The 27,858-nt window shown below is 56.3% G+C and overlaps 1 protein-coding gene and 1 long non-coding RNA gene across 4 annotated transcripts in view; one reads left to right on the top strand and one right to left on the bottom strand.

Moving 5' to 3' along the window:
- The window catches only part of TNFRSF13B (TNF receptor superfamily member 13B), a 58,182-nt gene extending 49,954 nt beyond the window's left edge, over nucleotides 1-8,228 (bottom strand). For all 3 annotated transcript variants that reach the window (XM_082442912.1, XM_082442913.1, XM_082442914.1), the window contains exon 1: nucleotides 8,144-8,228. The gene's annotated coding sequence lies outside the window, so the exon portion shown is untranslated. The remainder of the gene's footprint in view (nucleotides 1-8,143) is intronic.
- On the top strand, nucleotides 4,014-26,081 carry LOC309650921. The gene is made up of 3 exons (XR_014257824.1): nucleotides 4,014-4,124; nucleotides 5,515-13,372; nucleotides 20,198-26,081. It is a non-coding gene; the product is annotated as an uncharacterized lncRNA (long non-coding RNA).
- Nucleotides 26,082-27,858: the final 1,777 nt, after the last annotated feature.

Genomic DNA, 27,858 nt, shown 5'->3' with positions numbered 1-27,858 from the left:
GATTGCCAAGGCCTCCCTGTTGGCTGGGTTGGTTGGTCAACAATTTCCCAAATGTACACAGTGTGCTGATGTAACCTTTCTATTTGGCACTTTCTGCATTGGATTCATATTTGAAAACATTTTAATCTCAGGAGCACATTTCCATATACCAATTTCCATTTTGCTGCTTACGTGGTCCACTCCCGTTTGCCGGTTGGTCATTATACGTTAATTGCTTTGGGCAGAAATCCGTCCCTCTGCCCCAAACATCCCTATCCTTTATAAGCACTTGAAGCAAAAACCACCTTGAATGTAGTTTTTGGCATGACTGGCTGCCAGGGACCCACACCTGTTTAAGAATTAAACACCAAGTACAACAGTGTCCCCTCTGTGCTGCTTTTGACCATTTAAACTGTAGCCTTACACTAAGCGACTTGGATAGAGGCTGGCCTTGAGATTTACTTTATGAAACGTGCCACACCACAGAGATCTGATAGTTCTTTCCGTGGGTTCATCCTGTAAATCCTGAATTCCATTTTGAGTATTCCAGGTCTAGGCATCCATGATGGTGCCTTAATAAGAAAAAAAAAAAAAAAATCCTGCTGCAGTTTTCTGGGTTTTTTAAAATTTATTTATTTGTTTTTGGCTGCGTTGGGTGTTCATAGTGGTGCGCGGGCTTCTCACTGCGGTGGCTTCTCTTGTTGCGGAGCACGGGCTCTGGGTGCGCGGGCTTCAGTAGTTGTGGTGTGTGGGCTTCAGTAGTTGTGGCACTTGGGCTCAGTAGTTGTGGCACACAGGCTTAGTTGCTCCGCGGCATGTGGGATCTTCCCGGACTAGGGCTCGAACCCGTGTCCCCTGCAATGGCAGGCAGATTCTTAACCACTGTGCCACCAGGGAAGTCCCCCTGCTGCAGTTTTAATACCAAAGTGGGGGTGGCCCATTCCTGCTGCATAAGGATGAGGCAGGACGGGGCAGGGGCTCTGACTACCCAGAGTCGTGCTGGGACATCGTTGTAGAGGTGAGTGTAGGCGGGAACATGCTTCCCAGCCAGCAGGTCCAGTGCAGTGCGGCGCAGACCCCACCCAGCGGCCCACGTGCCCTGCTGGGCGCGGAGGACAGGGGCTGGTCCCGGTGGTGGTCAGGGAAGGCTGCATCAGGGGCCTCTGATGAGTTCAGTAGAATGCACCCAAATTCACGTCCTCCTGGCCTGCGATGTGATCTCATTTGGAAATGGTGTCTTTGTAGATGTGATCGAGTTAAGATGAGGCGTACTGGATCCGATGACTTGTGTCCTCACGGGAAGAGGGGAGCGTGGACGCAGGTGCACGGGGAGGCGTCGTCCTGTGAGGAGTGAGCAGAGGTGGGGCAGGGGGCCGCCACCCCCGGGAGCTGGGGAGCTTCCTGGCCCCGGCTTTCGGGGAGGGGGGGGCTCTGGGCTCGGAGAGGGGGACTCCCTCGGGGAGAGGGGGGCTCTGGGCTTTATCCCTCCCCCTGGGAGGGATAAAGTTCTGTAGCTGTCACCCCCGGGTTGGGCTGCGGAACCGCACAGACCCCGCCCGCACCCGCAGGGAGCCCGGCCCCGAAAGCACCCGCGCGCCCCCCGCCTCCGCCAGCAGGTGGCGCCCCGCCCGTTCGGCGGCCGCACAGCCCGGGTGTGGCCGCTGTGGCCAGAGAGTGGCGTCCGCGGGGCCGGGGTGCGCGGTGCCGGCTCCGCCCGGGGCCACCCTGATGCTGAGGCCCGTGTCAGGGTCCCCCCAGCTGATCCACCTGCGTGAGGAGGGGGGTCGCCCCTGCGGGGGGAACCAGTCCGCCGTCCTCCCTCTGGGCCGGCCGCCAAAGGACACTGGGGCTCGGGAAGGAGCGCGCGGAGTCTAAAGTCGGGCCGAGCCAGGCCCAGCGCCCCCCAACCCCCCAGCCTCAGTTTCCCTGGTGACACTGGCCCGAGCTGCGCTCCACGGAGCTTGTGCACGTGTGCGGCTCTGCCCACAGACCCGGGCTGACAGCAGAGGAACCTCTCCAGGTGGTCTTGGTTTTTATTTTGGGGGTTTGTTGTTTTAGTATTTTTATTGTGGTAAAGTACACGTAACGTAACATTTACCATTTTAAAGTGTACAGTTCGGTGGCATTAATGTTCACGTTGTTGTACAAGCATCACCACCATCATCTCCAGAAATTATTCATCTTCCCAAACTGAAACTCTGTCCCCATTAAACCCTCACTCCCCACCCCTCCCCCAGCCCCTGAGAGCCACCCTTCCACTTCCTGCCTCTGTGGATTGGGACTCTAGGTGTCTTACATAAGTGGGATCATGCAGTGCTTGTCCTTTTGTGCCTGGCTTGTTTCACTCAGCGAAATGTCTTCAGCTTCATCCGTGTTGGAGCCCGTGTCTGAATCTCCTTTCTTTCCAAGCTGAATAATATTATTCCATTGCATGTGTAGACCACACTTTGTTCATCTGTGGACAGACGTTTGCTTGCTTCCACCTTTTGGCTACTGTGAATTGTGCTGCTCTGAGCATCTGTGGGCAGGTACATGTGGGAGGCACCTGTCTTCCCAGGGCCTGTCTCTGAAGGGCCCCCAGAAGTGTGGGTGCCCCCGTCGTAGAACGAGCACACGCTCTGGCATCAGGTGTGGCCTGTGTCTGCAACGTGCGTTCCACACCCGAGCTGGGAGAGCATACCCGGATTTGCAGCTGATTCATCCTGCAGGCGCCCGGCTGAGCTGAGGTTTCTGAGACAGAGCCGCCTCCGCCTGCCACTCTTCTTCCTAAAAAGGCACCGCGTTCAAATAGCTTCTCCAGAAAAAAGACAAAGAATCTTCTCACCTTGAAACCTCATCGCGTATGATCCTTAAAATCGTGCACACGTAACATTTATGTAACGGTGTTCACGTGACACATAAAGGCTTCCAAGCTGCCTGGTGCATTCAGGGGCAGAGAATGAGGGAGAAGACGTGAAGATCTGCTGTGCCTGGTCTGTCCACAGCCCAGCAGTCTGAGACCAGCTGGGGGACAGGCACTGACCACTTAGCGGTCGCACTGCCTGGGCCTCCGCTCTCGCACGCCAGCAGGATTTTCACTGCCTCCTGGAAAGCAAAGCCAGCCCAGTGGAGAGGCAGATGTTGGCTCAGGACAGAGACAAGCTTTCAAATGACTAGGGAAATGACCTTGAGAGGTGGTGAGCCCCGTGTCCCTAGAGGTATGCAAGTAGAGACTAAAAGACCATTGGTGAGGGATACTATGACAGGCAGAGAATGGGGGGTGCTTCTTGGAGGACGTTGGTGGCCCAGCAGTGTTGATGCTCCTGAAGGAATGGTGTTCGCCAGGCTGCCTTGACTCTACAGAGCCTTGCCTCCACCCAGACAACAACAGAGCAAATACCAGCACTAGCTGCTGCATGAGGGCCCTGTAGGGAGGGCCGTCGAGGCATGTGCTCCTGGCAGGAGGGCTGTGTTAAGAACGTGGCTTCTGGAGCCCAGGAATCTGGGTTCAACCCCTTCGTGAGGCAGGACAGGACCCAGGTGGAGGACGTTTCGATGGAGGCGACAGTGAGCCTTTCCCACAGCCAGGAAGGAAGGGCCTCTACTCCAGACAGTCCTGTCCTACTTGAACCATCACCACCACTGTCGTCATCCCTGTGGGAGTCTGCTGTGTGCCAAGTACCATTTCAGTAACTCACTGAATCCTCCCCAGCCCTCCATTCTAAGGAAATGGAGGCCCAGAGAGGTTCATTAACTTGCCTAAGGTCACACAGCCGATCAGTGGTAAAGTCCAGTAAAGCTGGGATTTGTGGGGGCTCCAGCTCTGCGTGCCTATGCTCAAGCCGGCTGCCTGCAGCCCCCATCTCTGCTGTGATGGGACCCACAGCCCTTCGAGCCCTCTGCCAGCGACATCTTCTTGACCACAGGCTGCGTCAGTGATGAGTCACCTCCTTCATTCCAAGGAGGAGCTGGTTTCGGCCTGTTTACCGCCGGGGTCCGCCCGCAGACCTCTCCAGCCTGTCTCCTCCTGGAGCCCCTCGGCAGCCCTCGTCACCCGCCTTTCCGCAAGCCCTCTCTTCGGGAGGCCCCGAGTTTACACACACAGACGCTATGGTTACGTCTTAGATTGCCTGCTTCCTGGCGACATCGTGGGGGACAGGGACCAGGTGAGTCTGAGGCTCATCCTGGGAGGAGCACCTGGGGCAGACACCCCCATCTGGAGGGCCAGCTCGGGCTTTGCATACATCAGGCATAAGCAAGCGAGGGATGTACGCTCTGGCACTAGCCTGGGTCTTCAGTGACATTCAGGTCAGGGGCAGCCTCCCAGCTCTGACACTTGAACAGGCCACGTTCCTTCCTTGGGCCTCAGTTTCCCCACCGGCCCTCTCAGGGGAGCCGTGGATGTTGTTAATGCTCGCCCACACCCGCCAGGTCCCTTTCGTCAGACCCATGCACCGCCCGAGCTGCTGTGTGTGCTCACCTGCAGGGCTCACTCCTGCACCCTGGCCTGGGCTCCTGGGGCGGAGCCGCTGAACTGTGGGTGACCCCTCATCCACCCCTGTTCCGGGGCCCTCAGCTAGTGACCAACGAGGGCTGGAGTTGAAAGCCCAGGTCCTACCTACTTCCCCGAGATGGAATTTGTGCCCTGAGCCACCTGCAGCATCCAGCTGGGGTGGGGCTTCTCCTGAATAAACCACTCACACCAATACCTGTCGGTGGGCTCCTTCCAGAATCAGCCGAAGATGAGGGCATAAATCTCCCCCCACAGAGCTTGAGCCCACCTGATGTGACCCTGTAATAGAACCTTCCTTATTGCTTATCTCGGAAAGCACCTGTGGTTAATAGGCTCTGATGTTTACCTACCGTTCTCGAGGAGAGGCCATGCCTCTTCCCGAGGGAGCACCGCGTGGCTCTAATGAAGGAGGAGAACCTTCATAGGCAAAGCCCGTTTAAAACACTTTGTTTTAGGAATCAAACTCACTTGCTTCTAGCAATGGCTGGCATTGGAAAGTCCCTTGTCTCTCAATATCCCAAATAAGGCAGAAGGAAACTGGGCTTGGCTGTTGAGCAAGAACCTGCTCATTGCCTGCCCAATATCTAATCTCCCCTTCTCTCAAGGTGACCAGGTGAGCAGCTAAGACTGCCTTTCCCACTTCCCTAAAAAACAGGTTGGCTAATGACATACAAGCAGAAGTTGTTGGGTAGGACTTCCAATAAAGCTCCTAAAGAGCTCGTGTGTGCTCCTCTTATTTTCTTCCTTTTTCTGCCTGCCTGGAACATATACATGATGGCTGGCACTCCAGAGGCCATTTTGTGACCTTGAGGATGGAGCCAAACTCTAAATATGGCAGAACAGAAAGAGGATTGGGGGTTCCCGATGATGCTCTAGAGTTATCATACCTGTCCTGGGAGTCCCTGACTTCTTTGACCTGTGAGAATAAACCTCTATTTTATCTAAGCCACTATTTCCCAGGTCTCTGCTGCTTCTAACTAGTATAGATGTTACCACGCGTCTACAGTTTTGATCCAAAGTGAAACAGGGTTCTCTCTTCCCAGTCTCTCCTTCACCAGGGCCACCTGGTCCTGCTCACAGAGACTTGACCAGAAGGAGCAGGTGACCGTTTATATCACTGAGAAAACTACACCAACCCTGCAGCCCAGGCCTGCTTAAGACAATCAGAGAATTCCACCTTCTAACCTAGGGCCAGAACGGGGACAGGTAACGCCCAGGGACTTCCTGATTCTGCACAGAAAAGGGGGAAACGAAAGTGGACACAATCCAGTCTCTCCCTCTGTGGGCTTTACCATCTCCATCTAATGAATGACAGTGACAGAGAATCAAAGTGCCAGAGCAGCACTGTTCATAATAGTGGGAAAAACCCTGGAAACAGCCAAGTGTCCACGAGCAGTAAAATGGATCAGTTGTGTGTCTTCACCCGGCGGGCACGACGTCACTGAACGTCTGCTGCTCACGGAAACACACCTCTTGCAGGCATGACGTCCAAGAGAAGACACTGGGTACGGACGACTGTCGGCTGTACGATTTCATTCTGAACATGAAGATCAAAACCAGGCAAAACCGATCTGCGGGTGGGAAATCAGGACGGCCATGACCCTTGGGAAAGGCAGTAGGTGGGGCGAAGGGGGCTCTGGGCTGTAGTCCCACAAGTGTGGTCACTTTTCAGATTCAGTGAGCTGTATAATTACGATTTGTGCAAATGTCTGCGTGTGGGTTGAACTTACAGAGAACTTACAGAGAATTCCTCCAGAGGAGGGAGGTGACCTAGTTTGGCAGATGTAACACAGAGCAGGCTCAGCACGTGGTGGGGTCTCGGTAAGTGGCATTACGACCCGTGTGGAACTTTCGGTGGAAAGGGCTGGGTTCTCCCTAGCGTGTGGGTCGGCTTTTTTTTTCTTTTTTTCCGCTGCACCGCATGCCATGCAGATCTTAGTTCCCTGACCAGGGATCGAACCCGCACCACCTGCAGTGGGAGCTCAGAGTCTTAACCACTGGACCGCCAGGGAAGTCCCAACGTGGGTCAGCTTTGAAAAGGAGCTTCACTCAAGAGAGTGGACGTCGCTGTGGCACTTGGGGTGCCGTGGCCAGCGCAAGGTGGCGGGGGTGGATGGTATGTGTCTAGGCAGGCAGCCTAGACCCCCCCCCCCCCCCCCCCCCGCCAAACAACACCTGCGGTCCTTCCCAGCCCCCGACCTGAGAGGCCCAGCTTGCCTCTGGGTCATGGGGCCGGGGCAGTGGCAGGAAACCCCGTGTAGTACGCATCCTATGCACGGCTCTACTATACACGTTAGGTCTCTTTATAATAATTGCCTAAGGTAGTTATTACCATTGCAATCTGAGTGGTAATCAGGGTTCTTTTGGTTGCAAGTGAAGAAAATCAACTCAAACTGGCTTGACGAGAGAGTAAGAGAGAGAAGGAAGCGGGGGAGGGGAAGGGGGAAGAGGGGGGGAGGGGAGAAGGGGGGAAAGGAGGAGTCCACGTGGATCCACCCCATAGTTCGTAGCTGCTATGCGGTTTCCCATATTGTGAACATACTATCATTTATTCTCCTTTTGTTAGAAGTCTGAATTGTTACCAACTTGACCGAAGGCCGCGTGTGTGGACCTTGGCACAGCAGGGCGGATACTCCTCCCGGACTGCTTCTCACAGTGGGCATCTTGGACAAAGGGGAGCACGCGTGCGGATCCTGTAGCTTGGTGGGTGTGCCAGTGCCCACCGAGAGCTCTGCACCGTGATGCTTTCACCCCAGGGCTCTCTCCCCACATCCCTGGTGATGTCCGAGTTTGCTTTTCAGTCTGTGCCAACCTGGTGGGCCCGTGGCATCTTGTCCTTTTGTTTCCTGCTTCTTTGCTCCCGGGTCGTGTGTGTCTGACAGCTGGTGGCACTTGTGCACGTCACCTCTTGGTGTCCTTTTCCAAATTGCTATTTGTTTGCCTTTTTCTTGCTGATTTGTACAGCCTTTTTACATAGTGGATGTTAACCTTCTGTCCTGGTTGACTGGTTACTGACATTTTCTCAGTTGATCATCTCACTTCCAGCCCTGTTGACGGGGGTTTGTGCGTTTGTTTTGTCCTGTGTTTGGCCTTTGGAAGCGTTTCAGGCTCGTGTAATCAGATTGGTCATTCTTTCCCTCTGTCATTTCTGGTTTCTGCATTAGGAATCCCCACTCTTAGGCTACGCTCTCGGCCTCCCTCCTCAGACTGGCCTGCCATTCTCTCTGGGTTGACTCCCCCGCATCCCATTCTCTCTGGCCCTTCATGGGAAGCCAGGTGGCCGTCCTCCTCCCCCTGCTCCGCAAGAGCAAACTCCACGCACCCCGTCCAGGACCCCCCACCCTCCCGTCCACTTCTCTGACCCCCCACCTTGGGGTCCACCTCTCACTTTCCTCCTCTCTGGAGCCTCAGAGCCCAGCCTGGTCACCCCTCCCTGACCTGACAGCAACTCTCAACACACCTGCTCACCAGCACCGCCCAGCCCGGGCCAGGGGTCAGCATGCAAGGTCATTGTTTCTCCAGAAGGGAGTCATCTGGTCGTCCAGATGATTCGGGAATGATCTAGAATCACCTGGGGCTTTGCCCCAGGTCTGCCCTGCTGGTGCCTCCTTCTCACCTTCGCAGCCCGAACTCTCCCGTGTCTGTCCCGCTGCCCGTGACGGAGCACTTCACCTACAGACCAGGCTTGTCACAAGCTTGCAGACAGGAGTCCAGAGAAGCACGCCGTGCGAGCTCCTGCAGCGGGCTCTGTGGTCCTCTCCTCGCCTGCTGGCCAGCGGCAGGGGGCGTAGGGAGCATGGTCGGCCTTGAAAATATCTCCATGGATGGAGCAGCTGTAGGAAAAAGGTCGCTGTCAATCACCCACATCCCGCCGGGTCCTGGCAGCCTCTTCGTTGCTCCTGGCTCCTGGGACCACGACTCCCGGTGCCCATGCCCGGAACTCCTGGTGCCCGTGCCAGGGTGGCCTGCGTGGCCAGGAGCAGCTGTTTCCCGCCATGCCCTCTGTGGGCTCCGGAAGACCCCGCCCTGCAGGTGGCAGGAAGGGGGCCCCTGCAGCCATAGCCAGTCTGGTCCTCACCTTCCCCTCCTGTGTTCATTGGCCAAGGGCCCCGGCCGATGTTGGGGGGAGCCCACTCTCAGGTGCGCCGGCGACGGCTGGTTCCCAGCTGCTTGGCTGTCTGCTCAGGTCAGCGCACATTTCTGCAGCATCCACTGTATCTTCTTGGTTCACTTGGGAGATTTTGCGGAGTGCCTGCTTTTATCTCTTCTATGACCCCTGACCCTTGCTTCTGTTTTGCCGAGTGCCTGCTATATGCGAGGCTCTCTTCTACGGGCTGGGGTTGCAGCCTTGAGCAAAGATGTCACCTTGTGTCCTCCCGGAAGCCGGCAACAAGACGAGCTAGAAATGCAAGGAACATTGGGGGACCCCCCTGCAGTAAGTGGGAAGGGGGCCTGAGCAAGCAGGGGGAGGCTCCAGCCCACAGAAGAGTCTGTGGGAGGGCCAGCAGGGGCCTCGGCCAGGCCAGCGGTGCAGCTGGAGGCCGTCGGCTGACGGCACTTCTTGTGGCAGCGTCTCTGGAAGGGACATTGAGCAGCAACTCCCCCCCCTCCCCGGCTGCCACAGCGAGATGGCATGCGGCTGACATCCTCCCAGGATGCAGGGGGCAGACAGCGTACCAGCTGCATTCTCCTTCTGGTATAGAGGCCGGTGCCAGTGTCTGGAAGGAAGAAGGCACCCCTCCTCCCTCCTTTGCTCCCTGCTGCTAAGGACAGGGACGTGGTGGTGAACCATCTCGAGCCTCGTGGCAAGACAAACGCCCTAGGGGTGGCCGGAGAGGAGCCGGGGCCCAGTGACTGCCGAGCAGAATCTCCACACCAGCCCAGCACAGCCTCCCTCCAGACCACGTGCAGAAGAGGTGGATCCTGTCTGTTTAAGCCACTGGTGTTACAGGTGACAGACCCTATATCCTAAATACAGGGATCCCATTCTTTTTGTCCATAACAGGACTCTGTCCAACAAACAGTGGCTGGAAAAGATCTCATCAGCCCCCAAGCCCCAGCCCTTAGCACGGAAGCTTAGTTGGGGGGAGGGAGGACGAGGGTGGAACTCCTTTGGGGCACACGATGACGTTTTCTATTGGTAAAATATACGTGATGTAAAATTGGCCACTTTAACCGTTGTTAAGTGTTCAGTTCAGTGGCATTAAGTACATTCATGTTGTCGTGCAGCCATCACCACCATCATCTCCAGAACTTTCTCATCTTCCCAAGCTGAAACTCTGCCCCCGTTAAGCCCTCACTCCCACCCCTCCCCCAGCCCCTGTGACCCACCCTTCTACTTCCTGTCTCTGGATTGGGACTCTAGGGACCTCCTATGAGTGGAATCATACTGTGTTTGTCCTTCCATGTCTTGCTTATTTCACTAACGTCCTCAAGGTTCATCCACATCCTAGCAGGTGTCAGTTTCCTTCCTTTTTAAGGCTGAGTAACATTCCATTGTGTGGATGGACCACATTTTGTCGTCCATTCATTTGTCAGTGACACTTGGGTGGTTCTTATCTTCGGCTGACTGGTGCTGCTGTGAACACGGGTGTACAAGTATCTCTTTGAGTCCCTGTGCTCATTTCTTTTGGGTGTATTTATACCTGTAAGTGGAATCACTGTATAACAGGTTAGTTCTACACATGACCTTTTAACTCGTTTTTAACTTACTTGGAGCCTGAGTCCTAACAGGGCCGGGTCCCTCCCAGACCAGCTGGGAGGTGGTCAGTCCTGTCCTCCGGGGCCGAGCCGGGCCAGAGCCCTGGGCGCCGTGGCCCAGGAAGCCTGAGGCGTGTGGCTTTCTCGGGCTGGGGTCCGAGGCTGATGGCATTCTTTCAGCCCCGTCTCCAGGGCTGGGGGGCTTGGCATGGGGACCCCTAAGAAACGCTTTTCCCCATGATGGTGCAGCTGCCATGAGGAGGGCCACCCGGGAGGGTCGGTGACCCGGGGCCGAGATGCAGCTCCAGCCGCTAGCTCTCCAGGGGCCGGGCAGTCAGGGCCAGTGTGGCCGCCGCAAACCACCCCAAGCTGGACGCCCTTCAGGCGGACCGGGGGACTCCTCGGGAACGAGGGCGCTAGGCCTCCCCTCCTGAGTCACGAGAAGCGCGCGGGCTGAGCCCAGAGGCCCCGGTCTCCCTCCTGGGGCCTCACCTGGCTCCCAGGTGAGGCCCACCTGCCAGACCCTGGGCGGGGGCTCTCTTTGGAGGTAAAGCCCCTGCCGCGTCCCCCAGAGGAGGGGGAGACATGCGGGTGGGCAGGGAGGGGCTGGGGGAGCCCTCAGGCAGGACCCCCGACTGACTGCTGGGAGGCTGCTCTCAGAGGAAGTTGCGAAATCTTCCTTGGGACTAATTTGGGTTTTGGTTCGGGGCCAGCCAGGCCTCTCTCTATGGCTCTGAGAACGTTCCCGGCGGTAGACATTCCTTCCGTGACGTGGCTGCATGAGCGCTAGACTGCCGGGTTCCTCACCCCTCCTGGGGGCGGCCTGCTCAGCCTCTCCGAAAGCCTTCGCACTGGGGAGGGAACGATTGCCAACACGCGGGACAAAGGGCTGATTCCCCTCCTGCATCCGTAAGGGTCTCGCCGCAGGGCGCTCGGTCAGGGGGCCCTGCTTCCAAGCCCTCTTCGCGGTGGCTCCCCGGGCGCTCGTGGAGGAGGAGGCCTGGGGGGCCGAGTGGGCAGCAGAGCCAGAGCTGGACCCCGAGGGAAGCAGCGCCCTGGCCTCCCTGTGCTGCTCTGCTCCTCCCGGGCCTGCCCTCACGTCAGTCCTCATGACCGACAGACGGTGATGAGAAAAACACCGTGACAGATGGCGGAAAACAGACCAAGGACACAGACGACGCACAGAAGGAAAGAACCCCAAGTGGGCACCCCTGCATTCAGGGGAAACGGCGAGGCCCACTTGGGACGTGCCGGACGGGCTCATGTCTTAATGGTTTCCAGGGAGTCCTCGGCCAGGGAGCCTGGGGCAGGTGCCCCGCGTGGCGGGCGTGGCAGGCGTGGCGGGCGTGGTGGGTGTGGCGATGGTATAACATTTCTGGAATGCCGAGACGCCTGCCACCAGGCAGGACCTGCCAAATGCCTTTAAACGCCAGCAGTGTCCCCCCCAGTCCTCCCAGCTTAGAATCTCCCGGAAGAGCCTGCTCAGAGGCGCACGCGGCAGAGACGGACGGATAGAGCGTTGCTTACGCAGGTGAAAAATACACAAATTCCAACAAGAGGAAATCGTGGGCAGGCTGCTGGGGAGCCCTTCAAAGTGATGTTCTGGAGGGAATTTTTGTTACACAGGAAAATGCTCGTGATATAATGTTACACGAAAAGGCCAGGATACACAACTGTGTGTGTTGAGGGAAAGAGGGTACGTGATTGCTTGCGAGCCAGGCGTTGAGCGGGTGAACGGGGCGCCTCCCTGAGGACTAAGGGACCAGGTCCCAGGGCCGGGAGACCCGCTTCCCTGCCTTGTGAACGGCTGAGATCTCTGTCGTGTACATGTATTATTATTATTGTTGTTGTTATTTTGCGCGGCACGCGCGACCTTAGTTCCCCAGCCAGGGCTGGAACCCGTGCCCCTGCAGTGGAAGCGTGGAGTCTTAACCACTGGACCACCAGGGAGGTCCCTACATGAATTATTTTAAAAGTTTCTGTTCTGAAATAATTCCAAACCTACAGAAAATTATGAAGAGAACTTCCGTGACACCCTTCACCTTGGGTCACCGTGGTCAGCGTTTGATCACGTTTGTTTTCTCACTCACACTGTGTGGTGATGTGGAGTTATACGACGCTGCACGTTGTGCTTTACGTTATATGCGTCATACGTGATGATGACACGCAGTGATGTATCACGTGAGCATGTTTAGCGAGGTGTTTTTGTGAGCCACTCGCTGGTAGACTGCAGACCGCACATCCTTCACCCTGATGACTTCAGGGCGATCCCCTAGGATCCTGAGATCAAGGGCGTTCTCTTCCCCACAGCGCAGGGATGGAATTCACAAAGTCAGCGCCAATAGGCCTGGTATACCGTCCATATTCAAACTTCGTCACCGGCCCAATAACGGGGCCCTTCCCCCCACTCCCATCTCCCACCCAAACCAGGGTCACATCTATTTCCTTTAATCCTGGAAACGGTCCTCAGCCTTTCTTCGTTTTCCATGACTGTAGACAGTTGCTTTGTATAAAGTCTGTCTTTGGGTCTGTCTGGTGTTTTCTGGTGATTAGATTCACACCGTGTGTCTTGGGGACATCGCCGCAGCGACCCCGCAGGGGAGTGAGCCTGAGCTAGGAGGCTGAGCGTCCTTGCCTGCAATAAAAATCCTTGTACTAGTGTCGTTTGTACACGTGCAAATGTCCCTGCAGGATAAATTCCTAGGAGGGAGTTTTTAGGTCAAAAGGCACGTGCATGAAAAAAATGGGACTTCCCTGGAGGTCCAGTGGTTAGGATTTGGTGCTTGCCCTGCAGGGGGCACGTGTTTGATCCCTGGTGGGGGAACTAAGATTCCACATGCCACCTGGACCGGCCAAAAAAAAAAAAGTGCACTCGCACCAGCGATGTGTGAGGGCTTGTGCCTCACACCAACACCAGCATAGTGTCAGTATTGCCAACCTGTAGGTGAGAAATGGAATTGGACTGTACTTTCAATTTGCACTTGTATTTTGAATAAGACTGAACATCTTTTCAAAAGTTTAAGACTCAGTTGTATTTCCTGTTCTGTGGGCTGTCTGGTCATATTCATGCTCCCTTTTCTGTTGCAATTTTGTTTGTCTTATTGGCTTGTGGAAACTCTTTACTATTACGGAAAGGTGAGTCTCGAACAGAAGGACGCAAGGATGGCAGCAGAGGGGGAACGTTCTTCCCTGAGGCTGCCCGTGAGTTGTTTCCTAAATCTCTGGCCAGACAGGTTCTTGCCACTTACTCTTTGGCTTCAGTGAGCCAAGCTACATGCTCCTAGTACATCCCCTACTTGTTTTGTTTTGGCTTAATTCACCAGAGTGGAGTTCAGTGATTTAATGAACTGTGATGTGTCTGCCTTCTCCCCCCAACAAGGAAGGGTCTGAGGGGGTCTTCTCCCTCCTGGACTTCCTGCTTCCTCTGCTGCCCCCTGATTCCCAGGTCCCAGGTGCCTGGAGACCCTGCCAGGTGTCTGCAGCTTCCTGTGCCCCATCCCCTCGTCCTGGCCAGGGCTGCTGCTCTCTTTACTTAGGAGGTGGTGGCAGGGCCTGGGCTCAGAGCTTGTTTGTGCTTCCGGCTCTGGGAATGTGGACGGCGGGTGCCCCTTGATGATGGTACCCCAGGGTCAGAGCCCATGGGCCTCAGGGAGCCTGGGGCTGGCTGCCTCTGTGGATGGAGGAGATGCAGTGGCCAGAGGCTGCCTTTCGCGGGGAAGGACTGGCCGCCCCTTAAAGGCTTCGTGGGAGTGCTTGGTGCTGGCCGGGAGGAGGCGTGACTCTTCGTGGGAACCACCCCGCCTTACGTGGCCTCGGAAGGCCCTAAGGATTGCCACTGCGTAGCCCACCCGGGCCTCCCCTGAGCGCTTTCTCTGTGACACCCCTCCCCTGGGGAAGTGCGGAACTCACCCATCAGCCCCAGCGTGGGGTGGCCAGCAGCCAAGGCCTGGTGGGAGTTGGCGGGTCAGTATATTGATGGCCGGTGAGCTGGTGACTGGGGGCTCCTGCAGACGGGGGAGCCCAGGTGCCCACGGCCGTGGCCTGCCCACCAGCACAGCCCACCGGGGCTCTTTCCCTTCCCTTCCACTCATCTACAGTTTTCCGGATCCCCTCCACCCAAGCCACCTGCCCTCAGAACCTGTCTCAGGCTAGGGGACCCCAGAGCCAAAGGAGCTCGCACAAGAACCCTGGTGCTCCCCCTACCCGCCCAAGCCATGAGGTGTAATCCGATACTCCTGACCTGTAAATTCCACAGAATCGGAACCAGCCCCTTCTTGCTCATTGCTGGCCCCCAGCCCTGGTGGGAGGCCCCTGGTGGGTGGTGTTGGGCTGGGGCTCCTGCAGAGAAGGCGATGGGGCGGGGGGGCCCTGGGGGACTGAGGCCTTTCCCCAGGTGAGCTGGCCACAGGAGTCGGGGCGGCCGTTCTGCAGGGCTGAGTTCTGTCTGCAGCAATCCTGCCAAACCGGCTGGAACCTGTCTGGCTGGGTGCAAGGCCCCTGGAACCTCGGTCCTCCCACTCAGGGGCAGTGGCGTCAGACAAGGCCCACAGAGGCATTTCCACTGCTGGGCCCCTCCCTGGACAGAGTCCCCTCCAGATCTGCCTGGGGGCCATACCCTGGGACGGTCTAGTTCTTCTACAAACCCAGAATGGACTCTAGAATTTGTTGGTCGTCACTGAACACATCCAGTGCGCTGGACACCAGGCTGGGGATGAGGACACAATGATGGGTAGCGGGATCTCATGGGATTTCTGGCCTCCTAGGGGAGCCCAGCCTGGATCGTGTGTCCCGTTCTCAAAGCCTCAAGTGCTGGGCAGGGAATGAGTGGGCAGCTCCGAGGGCCGAGGACAGAGGGGCAGGTGTGCAGGCAGATGGGAAGGTGGCTCAAAGAGGGCGGCCTGCAAAGACTAGTTTGGGCCCGGCGGAGGCAAGTGCAAAGGCCCTGAGGCAGGAAAGAGCAGGCACTTTGAGACCCCAAAGGGAGGCAGGAGGGGAAGCGGGGAGTGGGGGGGTGGGGGGTGGAGCCTGGGGGGGCCCACCAGGAGTGCTTCTGGGTGTGCTGTGCGCGGAAGGTGATGGGGAGCCAGGCTGTGACCGTTCTTGAGACGCAGGCCCTGGGAGGGGTGTGGGCATGAACAGGCGTCACACAGCTGCCCTCTGCCCGCTTCACACTCGAGGAAGCTGAGGCTCGGAGACGGGAGGGAATTTCCCCGGTTCCCCCAGTAGCCCCCTGCAGCCCCCTGATGCCAGGCTGTTCTCTGCCTCCCCCCAACGCCTTGAGGTGGGCCTCATGTGGCCGGGGCATCTGTGTCCCCAAGGGGGGGACGAAGGAGGGGGGGGTTTACCCACACGAGCCCCGGCCTGCGGCCCTGCCCCACGGTGTTCAGTGTTCTCATGGCTTGGTTCGTTCAGCGTGCTCCCCGTGCTGGCCAGGGAGCAAGAACACGCAAGGACAGGGGACCGGCCGGGCCGTGGAGCCAACCAGCAGATAAAGGAGTGCACTGAGTGCACTCGGAGGCGCCCTCCTCTGCTGATCAAGGCCCGACCCCACTCACCAGGCCAGGTGACGTGACCTTGGGTCTGACCTCACCTCCTCCTGCTACTGTCTTGTATGGGACTTCCTGACCCCTCCGGCCTCCAGGCTCCCAACTGGAACGAGAGGATCCTTAGAGATCCTTCCAGCAAGCAGGGGCTGAAGCCCGGCCAGTGGCTCCTGGCCCCTCGCCCGTCAGCTCCACAGGGTGCCTCCCACCGAGGCCCCATCTGCACCGGCCTCTGCCCCGGCAGCTGGGCTTCCGTGGGGCTGGGACCCCTGTCGTGGCCCCTGGGGCTGGTACGCCGGGGTACCAGGGAGAAGGCCAAGAGCAAGGGTCTCTTTCACTAAGGAAGCTCCTGTCCCCTCCAGGCCTCAGTTTCCCCTGCAGTGTGGGGTGGATGAGGGGTCTGGGAGGCTGGGATGCATTCCCAGAATCCCTTGGAGTCCCGGGACCGCCCACGCCCTTTGTCCCGCGATCCTGAGAAAGGCCAGGCTGATGAGGCTGTGGGTGGGAGGAGGGGCCTGGCCGCTCAGCTGCGCTGTCGGGGCCCGGAGGTGGGGGGCAGCGGCCTGGGCCCCGGGCTGCCAGGGCACCACCCTCCCGGCATTTCAGCGAGGCCACGACGTGCCAGCCACAGAGGGCGGCCACAGTCTTATTTTGCAAGGTTTCCAGGAAAGAATGCCAAGTGGTGTAGGAGGGGAGGCGTGGCTGCCCTGGGCCCGCCCCCAGCTGGGTCCCTCTGAAGCTCCCTCCTGAGCAGCGCTAGTGTACCTTCTCCCTGGAGGATGGGACCCGCTGGCATCGTTTCTGGGCTCATCCCGTCTGGCGGGTGGGGGGCACGGTGCAGGACCACTCCCCCCCCGCCCACCTCCAGCCCAGCCTCTCCCCTAGGCCTAGGGATGCAGTTCAGCCTCCGTGCCTAAAATTCCACCCTCGAGGCACAGTTCTTGCCAGGTAAGGCATCACCTTGGGTGAAAAATGTAGGTTTCCCTACTGTGAAATGCAAGCAGGATGGAATCCAAATGGGCTCAAGGAAACCGGCCGCTCTGCTCCGACGCCTGGCTGCGAACACCCAGAAAAAGCTGCTGCGGTCCAGCAAGCCTGACAGATGGAGCTGGTCCAGGCCCAGGGCTGCCTTGCCCAAGGAGGGCCCTGAGGCGTGTTCCCATGGGTTAGGGGAGCGGGGACCCCAGATCAGTTAGGGAGTGTCCCAGGGCCTTCCGTCGGCTGCTGGTGCCACGAGGTATGGGTGTGGGGGAAACGGAAGCCCTGAGTGCCCCCGCCCGCTGTGGGACCTCAGCCATCTTTGCCCCACTGAGCACCGTCTTTCAAAGGAGGTCATTGTGGTCCTCCTCTCAGAGCTGCTGGGAGGAGGGAGGCGAAGCCGGAGCCAGGGCCGGCACACGCTTGGTGCTCAGTAAACGCTGGTGATGCCATAAGTTGCACGTGGTCCCCAAACCCGTTAGACCTCCGAGCCCTTTTCCACGGGGCACGCCCAGTGGTGCTTGGCAGTGGGATGACCCCCTTGCAGGAGGGTGAACTCCCCGTCGGTGGGTGAGGCAGGTCACCAGGGTCTGGCTGGAATGGCCTCCAGTGGCGGAGGGGGAGGCCGCAGTGGCCGGGGACCCAGGCGGGGCCATGGGAGCCTGGTGGGCCCCTTCCCACAGGGTCCAAGCCCACCACGCTCAGAAAATATCCACACTTCCTCTAAGGGCTGCCCCTGGTCTGGGCCTGCTGGGAAGGCAGCCGAGGACCTGGCAGGCGGGGCTCACGGCGGGGCTGTTAAGTAGCGTCCCTGTTGCTGTGACACTGGGGTCAGGAGGAAAGCAGGACGTTGGGAGAGAGGTTCAGGAATCCTTTTTCTTTTTCCTTAGTGTTAGACCCATCTGTTCTTTAGTATGTCAGCAACCATTATCTCCCTTCAATGCCCAGAGACTCATTCTCTGCCTCTTCCTATGTATGTATATATATTTTATTTATTTATTTAATTGGTTGCACTGGGTCTTAGTTGTGGCAGGCGAACTCTTAGTTGCGGCATGCCTGTGGGATCTAGTTCCCTGACCAGGGATCGAACCTGGGCCCCCTGCATTGGGTGCGCAGAGTCTTACCCACTGAGCCACCAGGGAAGTCCCCAGTATACATATACATATATATATATATATATATATATATATATATATATATATGTATTTTTTTAATAGTTTTTATTTTTTTTAATTTTTAAAAAAATTTTAAAATTTTTTACTTTATTTATTTATTTTTGGCTGTGTTGGGTCTTCGTTGCTGCGCGCGGGCTTTCTCTAGTTGCGGAGAGTGGGGGCTACTCTTCGTTGCGGTGTGCGGGCTTCTCATGGCAGTGGCTTCTCTTGTTGCAGAGCACGGGCTCTAGGCGCGCGGGCTTCAGTAGTTGTGGCTCGCGGGCTCTAGAGCACAGGCTCAGTAGTTGTGGCTCACGGGCTTGGTTGCTCCGAGGCATGTGGGATCTTCCCGGACCAGGGGTCGACCCTGTGTCCCCTGAATTGGCAGGCAGATTCTTATCCACTGCAGCACCAGGGAAGTCCTGTATATATATATATATATATATATATATCTTTTCCCATTTTTTTTTATTGTGGTGAAATATACACAATATAAAATTTACCATCTTAGCCATTTTTAAGTGTACGGTTCAGTGCCCTTAATAAACACGTCCGCATCATCGTGTAACCATCAGCCCCGTCCACCTCCAGAACTTTTTCATCCTCTGAAACTGGAACTCTGCACCCATTAAACAACTCCCCCATCACCACTCCTCCCCAGCCCCTGGCACCCACCATTCTGCTTTCTGTCTTTCTGGGTTTGGCTCCTCTAGGAACTGCATGTGAGTGGGATCACACAGTATGTGTCTTTATGTGATGGGGGAAGCCCTATAGTTTTAAAATGTATTGATTAGCACTAAAAAATTATGAAACCTTTCAGACATCCATAACAAATATCCATGTTCTCACCCCTTGGACTTAACAAATGTGAGCATTTTGCCTTGTTTCAGGTCTTCTTTCCAAAACCAAATTAGACTACACATCAGAGATGAGTTGATAAATAAAAGGTATTCCATCCATATAACAGAAAATCATTCAGCCTTAAAAAGAAAGGAAGCACTGACACAATGCTACCACGTGGATGAACGTTGAGCACATTATACTAAGTGAAAGAAGCCAGTCACAGAAGGCCACGCAGCACATGATTCCACATGTGCGAAGCGTCTGCAATAGGCAAATCCATAGAGACAGAAAGCAGATGAGCAGTGTCCGGGCGTGGGGGGTGTGTGGAGAGGATGAGGAATGACCGCTTAATGGGTCCAGGGTTTCCTTTTGGGGTGAAGAAAATGCTGTAAATTTCGATCAGGGTGAGAGGTGCACAAATCTGTGAACAGAGTGAAGAGCCCTGAATTGTACGTTTTAGATGAGTGAATTCTGTGACGTGTGACTTACACCTCAGTGAAGACACGTGTTAGTTTGCTGGGACTGCTGTAACAAAGTCCCGACACGCTGCGCGGCTTCCACACCAGAACCTCCTGTCCCCCGTCTGGAGGCCGGAGCCCATCCAGGTGTCGCAGGGCTGGTCCTGCTGCAGCCGTGATGGGAAGAGCCGCCCCGACCTCGCCCCCTGGAACTGCAGACGGCCGTCTTCTCTGACGTGTGTCTGTCTCTGTGTCCAAATTTCCCCTTTTTAAAAGGACACCTGTTATGTTGGATTAGGGCGCCATCTCAATGACCTCGTCTTAACCTCGTGATCCCTGTAAAGACCCGATCTCCAAGTAAGGAGACGTTATCATCCTTCCTGGCACGTGGTTATTGACACAGAGTCCAGGAGGATTGAGGGCTGGGGCACCCGGAGGAGCCGGCCCAGGGTCCTGGTCGAGGCCCTCACGAGCTGTGCAACTTGGGGAGGTCACGTCCTGACGGAGGAAGGAGCTGGCCTGTCGGGCCCTGGCAAGAGGCCAAGTTGGCAACATCTGCTCCGGCCAGCCGGCCTGCCCAGCCCAGCCCAGCCCAGCGTCCGCCCGCGGATTGCCGAGTGAACATGTGTGGAATAAGCGTCTCATGGCTCGTGGTATAAATCTTCCCTCGTTGATGACAGCCAGTCACTGGACCGTTCTCCAGGCCAGGCCCCCTGCTCAGTGCTTTACTCCCAGCCCGCCCTGCGGGCCCCTATTGTCCAGGAGTGGGCTCCCCCCTCCCCCCAGAGGTGGGGGCCCAGCCTGGCAGGGATGGTGCCTCCCCCAGGCCGCTGCTCCAAGGAGCAGCAAGATTCAAGCCAGGCTCCAGAGCCTATGCTTCTTTTTTCAGAGTTACTCAGTTTTAAAACTCGTAACTTCCACACTGTAAAGCACATAGATCTGGCATGTAGCTCACATGCGCGTGGCACCCAGATGGGGACCCAGCGTCTTCTTTCAGCTCTGTCCTTGCTGTTGGTTCATCAGCATTTATCCTGACCCCTCCCTTTGCAGGTGAGGAAGTGAGACCTACGGGGACGTCACTTGCCTGAGGTCACAGCAAGAGCAGGACGGTGCTGGGACGCAAGCCCCATGTTCTCTGGGCCCACCATGCGCTCCGTCTGGGTGGGATCTGGGATCCCCGTGATGCTGAGAGCTGTCTGCTGGGGGCTGTGCGGGCTGTGAGTCCCGGCCCCGTGTACACTAGCTCTGCGAAAGGGCGCAGGTGTCCCAGGCCTCCACTTCCCCATCTGCAGAAGGGGCATGATGATAGCACGGCCTCCTCAGGAGTGTCGGAAGGGCTAGAACACGCCTGCGTTGGGGAAGTGTTACACACATGATTTTACAACACGGGTTTTTAAAATATATTTATTAATTTTTTAAAATAAATTTATTTATTTTATTTAGTATTTTATTTTTGGCTGCGTTGGGTCTTTGTTGCTGGGTCTTCGCTGCTGCGCGTGGGCTTTCTCTTGTTGCGGCGAGCAGGGGCTACTCTTCGTTGTGGTGCGCGGGCTTCTCATGGCGGTGGCCTCTCTTGTTGCAGAGCACGGGCTCTAGGCACGCGGGCTTCAGTAGTTGTGGCTCGCGGGCTCAGTAGTTGTGGCTCGCGGGCTCTAGAGCACAGGCTCAGTAGCTGTGGCGCACGGGCTTAGTTGCTCCGCGGCATGTGGGATCTTGCCGGACCAGGGCTCGAACCCATGTCCCCTGCATTGGCAGGCGGATTCTCAACCACTGCGCCACCAGGGAAGCCCCGCGGATTGTTTTTCACTCTCATTATAAAGTCTCAGTGTGTGGCGGAAAGATCAGATAGTGCTGGTCGTCATTCCTGGAGCCGCTCAGGCCGTCTTGGTTGGTGGGGGGGGCCTTCCCCCAGCACCTCCCCGGCTGCCCTCTTGGCCTGGATGGTCCGACGGCCTCCACCTTCACCTCCGGGTGGGGTCGGGAAGGAATCCTGGGAGATGGCTCACAATGAGCTCCATTCTTCGGAGAGGCTGCCCCGTCCACAGTCCAGCCCGCTGATGTAAGCCTGGGGCGCGGCCAAGCGCATGCAGGGGGCAGGTCTGCAGCCCCATGACCTGACCGTGACCCAGGGAGCCACACGCGTGCCCAGGGCTCGGGCTGCCAGGCGGCCCAGCTGAGGCCACCGCGGGTACGACTCTCAGTTGTGCCTCTTTCCTTGGCTGCGTGACTCTGAGCTGCAGGGTCCCATCCTGAGCCACAGGCCAGTCCCCTGGAGAGGCCACACCTCAGGTCAGCCCCGAGGTTGGGCAGGGCAGGAAGCGGAGGCCTGAGGCTGAGGGGAGAGCTGTCACGTGGGAGGTGTGCCCACAGCCTCGCCAGCTGCTGGCTCTGGGACCAGCCGGGCCCCTCCAGGCCAGGCCCGCTACACACCCTAGGCACCTGGGCCAGTGACCTCCCACCCCTCCCGCTCCCTGGGATCCAGGACCCCTCCCTCCAGGCCGTGGCAGGTGGTGGCAGCGGGCCCTGCTCCCCTGGGCCATCCGGTCACTCCAGGAGCCTCCGGAGCCTCTCCCACGGCCCAGGCAGTTTTAGAAGGAAACTTGGGGAGGGGGTGTTGCACAGAAGGAAGCAAGACGCACAACAGCTCCGTCTGCACAGAGCAGACCGTCCGGTACGGGAGGCATGAGATTTCAGAGTGAGGTGCCGACCCATGAGGGTGAGAAGGGCCCCGGGAGCACGTTCCATGCAGAGAGAGGGGTGGGGCAGAGGTCCTGGGGGAGGGAGTGTCGGGCGTTTGGGGAGCAGACAGCAGGCCTCTGCCCACCGCTGAGGACAGGGCTTACCTGTCCCGATCTTAGGGCCTTGGGGGCCCCTCCACGAGTGATGCACGGCTATGCCGTCTGCTGTTTTTAGAGAGGACGTTCTTCCTAAGATGGAACCAAAGCCTCTCCTCTCGACGTGAACCCTCAGCTTCTCTTCTAGGCCCCCTGGACCCAGAGCAAACGGGTTCCTGCGGCCGCCTCCTCACCGGCTCCAAGGTTACCATCGTGGTGGGGAAGTGAACGAAACACCCGGTGACCTAATGCATCTTCCCATGAACCCAAGACAACCAGATGGGCCTGTTTTATCAGCCTCGGACTCAGTGAGAGGAGCCGAACTCTGGAAGAGCAGCTGGACCCAGGGCAGCGAGGGAGGCTGGGGACGCGGTCTGAGTGCTCCGTACAGGGACTGCAGGGCTTTCAGTCAGCCTGTGGGGGAGGGGAAACAGTGGACGGTACTAGTGAGGGTGTTCAAGTGAGTGCCCGGTAACCGAGAGGAGAGAGGGGAGCTTGGGGATCAAGGGGACCTTCGCTATGTTTATGGTCTGTCTCTGTGACCAGAGTATAAGCTCCATGAGGGCAAGGGTTGTGTCTGTCTGGTCCATGTCTGTATCCCCAGGGCCTGGCTACAGTAGGTGCTCAGAACATGTTTGTTGAATGAATGAATGACTCCTGTGGGCTGTGAACCCTGGTGCTACCCAGCTCTCTGAAGGGAATGCCACTTCTGCTGGGGACTTGCTGTGTGACCTCAGGTCAGGATCTTGCCCTCTCTGGGCTCAGTGTCCTAATCTGTAAAACAGGGGACTGGACCAGAGGGTCTCCAAGGGTCCCTCTGGCCTAAGGCTCTGAGGCTTCCTGCGTCTGTTACTCACCCCAGCTCACCCCCCCATTCACCCATCACCTCAATCCCCCACCCCTCCCCCAGCCCCCCCCCAGCCCACCTGTAAACAAATGGCCTTCAGGCAGTACCTTGGTGGGCTGTGGGGGCTGTGTCTTGGATCAAAGACTCTTCGAAGGCCAAAGGCAGGGGGCGGCCCCCAGGAGCCACGCCAAGGCAGGCTGGTGGCTGCAGTGTGTGGAGTGGACGCAAAGGAGTGGACTCTGGGGCCTCCAGGCCTGGACTCTGCAGCTGGCCCACCCTTTGCCTTCTCACCCTATGCCTGGGGCTCGGGGGCTGGCGGGGGTGCTTGGACCTACGTGCTTCTTACAGGGACTTGCAGGAACCAGGGAATTGAGAAGCTGGTGCTGATTGTGACCCCTAACCCCCAAACCCTGACCTCTGACCTCCAGTATCCAACACTCCCATGTACATGCACACATATGTACACTCAGTGGACACACACACATTTACAGACACTAACATACACTCACACAGAGGCATGGACACACCCGAGACGCCCATACATACAAGAGACATACGAGCAAACACAACTGAACAGAGCAGACACACACACACGTGTGCACACGTGGTATAAACACACAGGCAGTCCCACAGAAACACAGACATGCAGGCATTGGGGCCAGCCAGCCAGGGCACCTGCCCACAGACACGTAAACGCAGAGGATCATCTCACACGCATACAACAGAGACACACATGTGCGCATCTGCACGACGCACACTCACGCTCACGGTTGTGGACCCACGGACGAACGCGCCAATACTCATGTAGGTACATAGCATGGCCATGCCTGTGTACGCTCTCAAAGACGGCCAGACCCACCCAGACGTGCACAGGCACGGACACCTGAGGGGATGCCGGATCCATCACTCACACGCACACGCGCACACACAGGCACAGTGACCTGCCCAACAGAGGGGCAGCACCGGCCACGTGGGCCCCGAGCACACCTCCATCCCAGCCTGGCCGTGTGCAGGGCCGAGGCCGGGAAAGTGGCAGCCCACCCCAGCCCCGACCCCGGGGAGCTGGCGGTCCTCCAGGCCCAGGAGCAGAGCGGCGCCAAGGCGGGGCGGCCCCGCTAGCGCCCGGGTTGCCTGCCTCTTGGCGCCCAAGCCCTCTTCTCCTTGGCTGTGTGACCCTGGAGGCCTTCTCCCCATGGCCGAGTGGGTCCTAGAGATTTGGGTAGCAGCCTGGATTTCGATTTCTTTTGGAGAATGAGAAGATCCGTCGGGACTGGTTCCAGGTCCTGTAGGACAACCGGCTGGAGCTGCGAGGCTGCTGCCCATTTCAGGACGGTGGGCACCAGCCCACCTCTCCCCCTGGCCCCGGGGCTGCAGCCCTGGGAGTCTGTGCACCCAGACCTTATTCTCCTGCGTGTGTGTGCGTGTACATCCATTCATGTATATGCACACACCTTGTCAGGGATTTTTTTACAGAAAAGGGCTCATTCAGCAAAAACTGTATGAGACCAGACACAGATTTCCCCTTTAAAATATCATGTATACATTCTTATGCTAAGAAATATCTACCTTCAGGAATTCCCTGGCTGTCCAATGGTTAGGACTCTGAGCTTTCACTGCCTGGGCCTGGGTTTGATCCCGGTTGGGAAACTATCCTGGAAGCTGAGGGGTGGGGCCATAAAAAAAAAAAAAGAAATATCTACCTTCTGGCTCTTTAAAATACTACTACATTTTGGAACAATTTAGATTTGCAGCAAAGAGAGCACAAAGGGCTCCCGTCCACGCTTTACCCAGCTTCCCTGAACGTGAATGTCTTACTTAACCATGGCACATTTGCCGAAACTAATTAACATCAGTGAATTATTATTATTTTAAAAACAATATTTATTTACTTATTTATCTGGCTGTGTTGGGTCTTAGTTGCGGCACATGGGCTCTTCGCTGTGGCACGCGGGCTCTCTAGTTGTGGCACGCTGGCTCTAGAGCGCACGGGCTTAGTTGCCCTGCGGCATGTGGGATCTTAGTTCCCCAACCAGGGATCGAACCCGTGTCCCTGGCAGTGGAAGGTAGATTCTTAACCACTGGACCACCAGGGAAGTCTCAACATTAGTAAATTATTATTAACTAAACTAGGGGCTGTATTAGGATTTTGCAAGTTTTTCCACGACTGTCCTTTTCCTGTTCCAAGACCCTGTCCAGGACCCCATATGGCATTCAGGCCAAGCTGTTTCCTTTCCTCCTGTTTTGTGACCTTGACAACTTTGAAGGGCACCGCTCAGGCATCTTGTAGAACGTGGGTCCGTTGGGTTTGTCTGATGTTTTTCTCACGAAGAGACTGCGGTTAACGGATTTGTGGGGAGACCCTTCTCACCGCATCCCATCCGGGTACCTGACGTCCACACGATTTATCACTGCTGGTGCCCAGGGGCGGAGCATCTGCTGGGCTTCTCCACTGTAAACTACTGTTGTCTGCTTTCCTGCTCCGTGCTCTGGATGCCAGTCGTGAAGTCAAGCCACACTCGAGGGAAGGGGGGGTATTGTGCGTTACCACAACCTGGTTTCAAATGACAGGGACAGCATTCCATTTTACGGATCTGCCGTCGTTTATTGAGCTGGGACCCTAATGCTTTACGCTTCTGTTGCTTTCGGTTTTTTCTTTTACAAACAAAGCAGCAAAGAACAACGCTGGAGCTCAACCTCACATTCAACAAATATTTTCCAAGCAGCCTCTCTGTGGCAGGCGCGGCACACCCGGCAACAGTGTCCGCCTCTCTCTTTCATCTTGTTTTCCTGGAACAAATTCATGGGTTGGGATTGCTGGGTCAAAGATAAGCATATTTTTAAGGCTTTTGATAAGTGTCACTAAACAAACCTGCAGGAGAGTTGTACCAGTCTGTCTGTCCTCTGGGTTGGCTTTCTTTTCTTTTTCAACCTTTATTATTATTATTATTATGAAAATAACTCACGTTTTTATGAGATAACTGGAAATTACCGAACATAAGATATTAAAGAATTATTATTTTTTTAGGTGTGATCATGGTTTGTGGCTGCTCTAAAAAAATAGTCCTTGGGACTTGCCTGGTGGTGCAGTGGTTAAGGCTCCGTGCTCCCAATGCAGGGGGCCCAGGTTTGATCCCTGGCCGGGGAACTAGATCCCACATGCATGCCGCAGCTGGGAGTTCGCATGCCTCAACTGAGGAGGCTGCATGCTGCAACTAAGACCCAGCGCAACCAAATAAATAAATAAATGTTAAAAAAAAAAATTCTTGGGCTTCCCTGGTGGCGCAGTGGTTGAGAATCTGCCTGCCAATGCAGGGGACACGGGTTCGAGCCCTGGTCTGGGAAGATCCCACATGCCGCGGAGCAACTGGGCCCGTGAGCCACAATTGCTGAGCCTGCGCGTCTGGAGCCTGTGCTCCGCAACAAGAGAGGCCGCGATAGTGAGAGGCACGCGCACCGCGATGAAGAGTGGCCCCCGCTTGCCACAACTAGAGAAAGCCCTCGCACAGAAACGAAGACCCAACACAGCCAAAAATAAATAAATAAATATTAAAAAAAAAATTCTTAAAAAAAAATAGTCCTTATCTTTTAGAGACACACGTTCAAGTTTTTTTTTTTTTTTTTTTTTTGTGCAACTTGCTTTATTGAAATATTCATTTTATTGCAGTGGTCTGGAACCAAACCCACACTATCTCCAAGGTACGCCTGTGTATGATCTTTGCACACGTTGAAGTACTTACGGAAGAATGGTATGAGTTTGGGGTCTGCTCTAATATACCATGGGAGGGGAGGGGAGGAGGGTGCCTGGAACGAGGCTCTTCCTGAGCTGGATTGTCGAAGCTGGGGGTGGGGACGCCAACCTTCATCACATGACTCTCTATAAAAACCAAAAGTTTGTTTTAAAAAATTTACACACATGATATAAATCAGTAGCTTAGCTGAGAGTCCACGTTCTTGTTCCTCCCAGGGTTAATTTCAACAGTTTGGTGTCTGCGCCTCTAGACCTTCTCTGTGCAAATACTATGTATATCGTCTCTGTATCTACTTAAAAGACAGGAAGGAACTACCAAGACACACACCATTTTCCTACCAGCTTTTAAACTTCACCTTACGTTGCGGACGGCTGGCCACTTCAACCCTCTCATTCCTTACTAGCTTCACGGTGCTCCCCTGTATCAAAGAACCATCATTTATTTATCGGCTCCTCCGGTGGTGGCCAGCTGGCCTGTCTCCACGGTTCTGCTCTTGAGAACAGTCACGCCCTGAGCATCCTTGTGTGTAACATACCTTTGTGCACGTGAGCAACTCCACACCTATCTTTCTAGAGGGAATCACTAGGTCAAAGGGTGCGCATGCTTAAAATTTTAATAGAATGGCTAAATTGCCCTCCTGCTGGACTTTGTATGTCCAGTGCCTGTCATTCTCTCCAAGTGCATTTCTGAGGACTGTCGTCATTCGGTGTCTGCAGGAGTCAGAGCTGGAAGCGGCTTCCATGATCCTCTGATCTCCTTCCAGGGTAGCCGCACCTGAGCCCCGGGGAAGGGCGGGGCCCACCTGCCCACAGCGCCCTTGGCCGGGGTTGGGTAGAGCAGTGGTTATGGATATGCTGCCCATGTCTGAATTAGGCCTCACCATTTACTGGTTGTATGACCTTGAATGATGTCCTCGACCTTCCTGGGCCTCAGTTTCCTCACCTGTAAGCTGGGAGTAATACTAACCTCAGGCGGCAATCAGGGAGGGGCTAGTAAGCTGCATTTGGACCATTTGGGTCCAAAATGGGTCCATTTGGGTCCATTTGGGGGACTGCTGGAGGATGGGAGGTTAATAAGGATCCCCATCAGGCACCACTTGGCACTGCCAGAACTGCCTTCGAATGATGGTAGTTGGGTTTAGTGAGATTATATGTGATGGAACCTAGTACCCAGCATAGAGCACACTGACAGCACTCCATGACCATGGAACCCCGAGAGCCAACGTGATGGCGGACAGGGGCTAGACCAGGACCAGGGAGACCCACCTTCCTGAGAGACTGG

Source organism: Balaenoptera physalus, assembly GCF_965194825.1.
Source record: "Balaenoptera physalus genome assembly, chromosome: 20".
In the NCBI taxonomy this organism is placed as follows: domain Eukaryota; kingdom Metazoa; phylum Chordata; class Mammalia; order Artiodactyla; family Balaenopteridae; genus Balaenoptera; species Balaenoptera physalus.
This window is presented reverse-complemented; position numbering and strand designations above follow the sequence as displayed.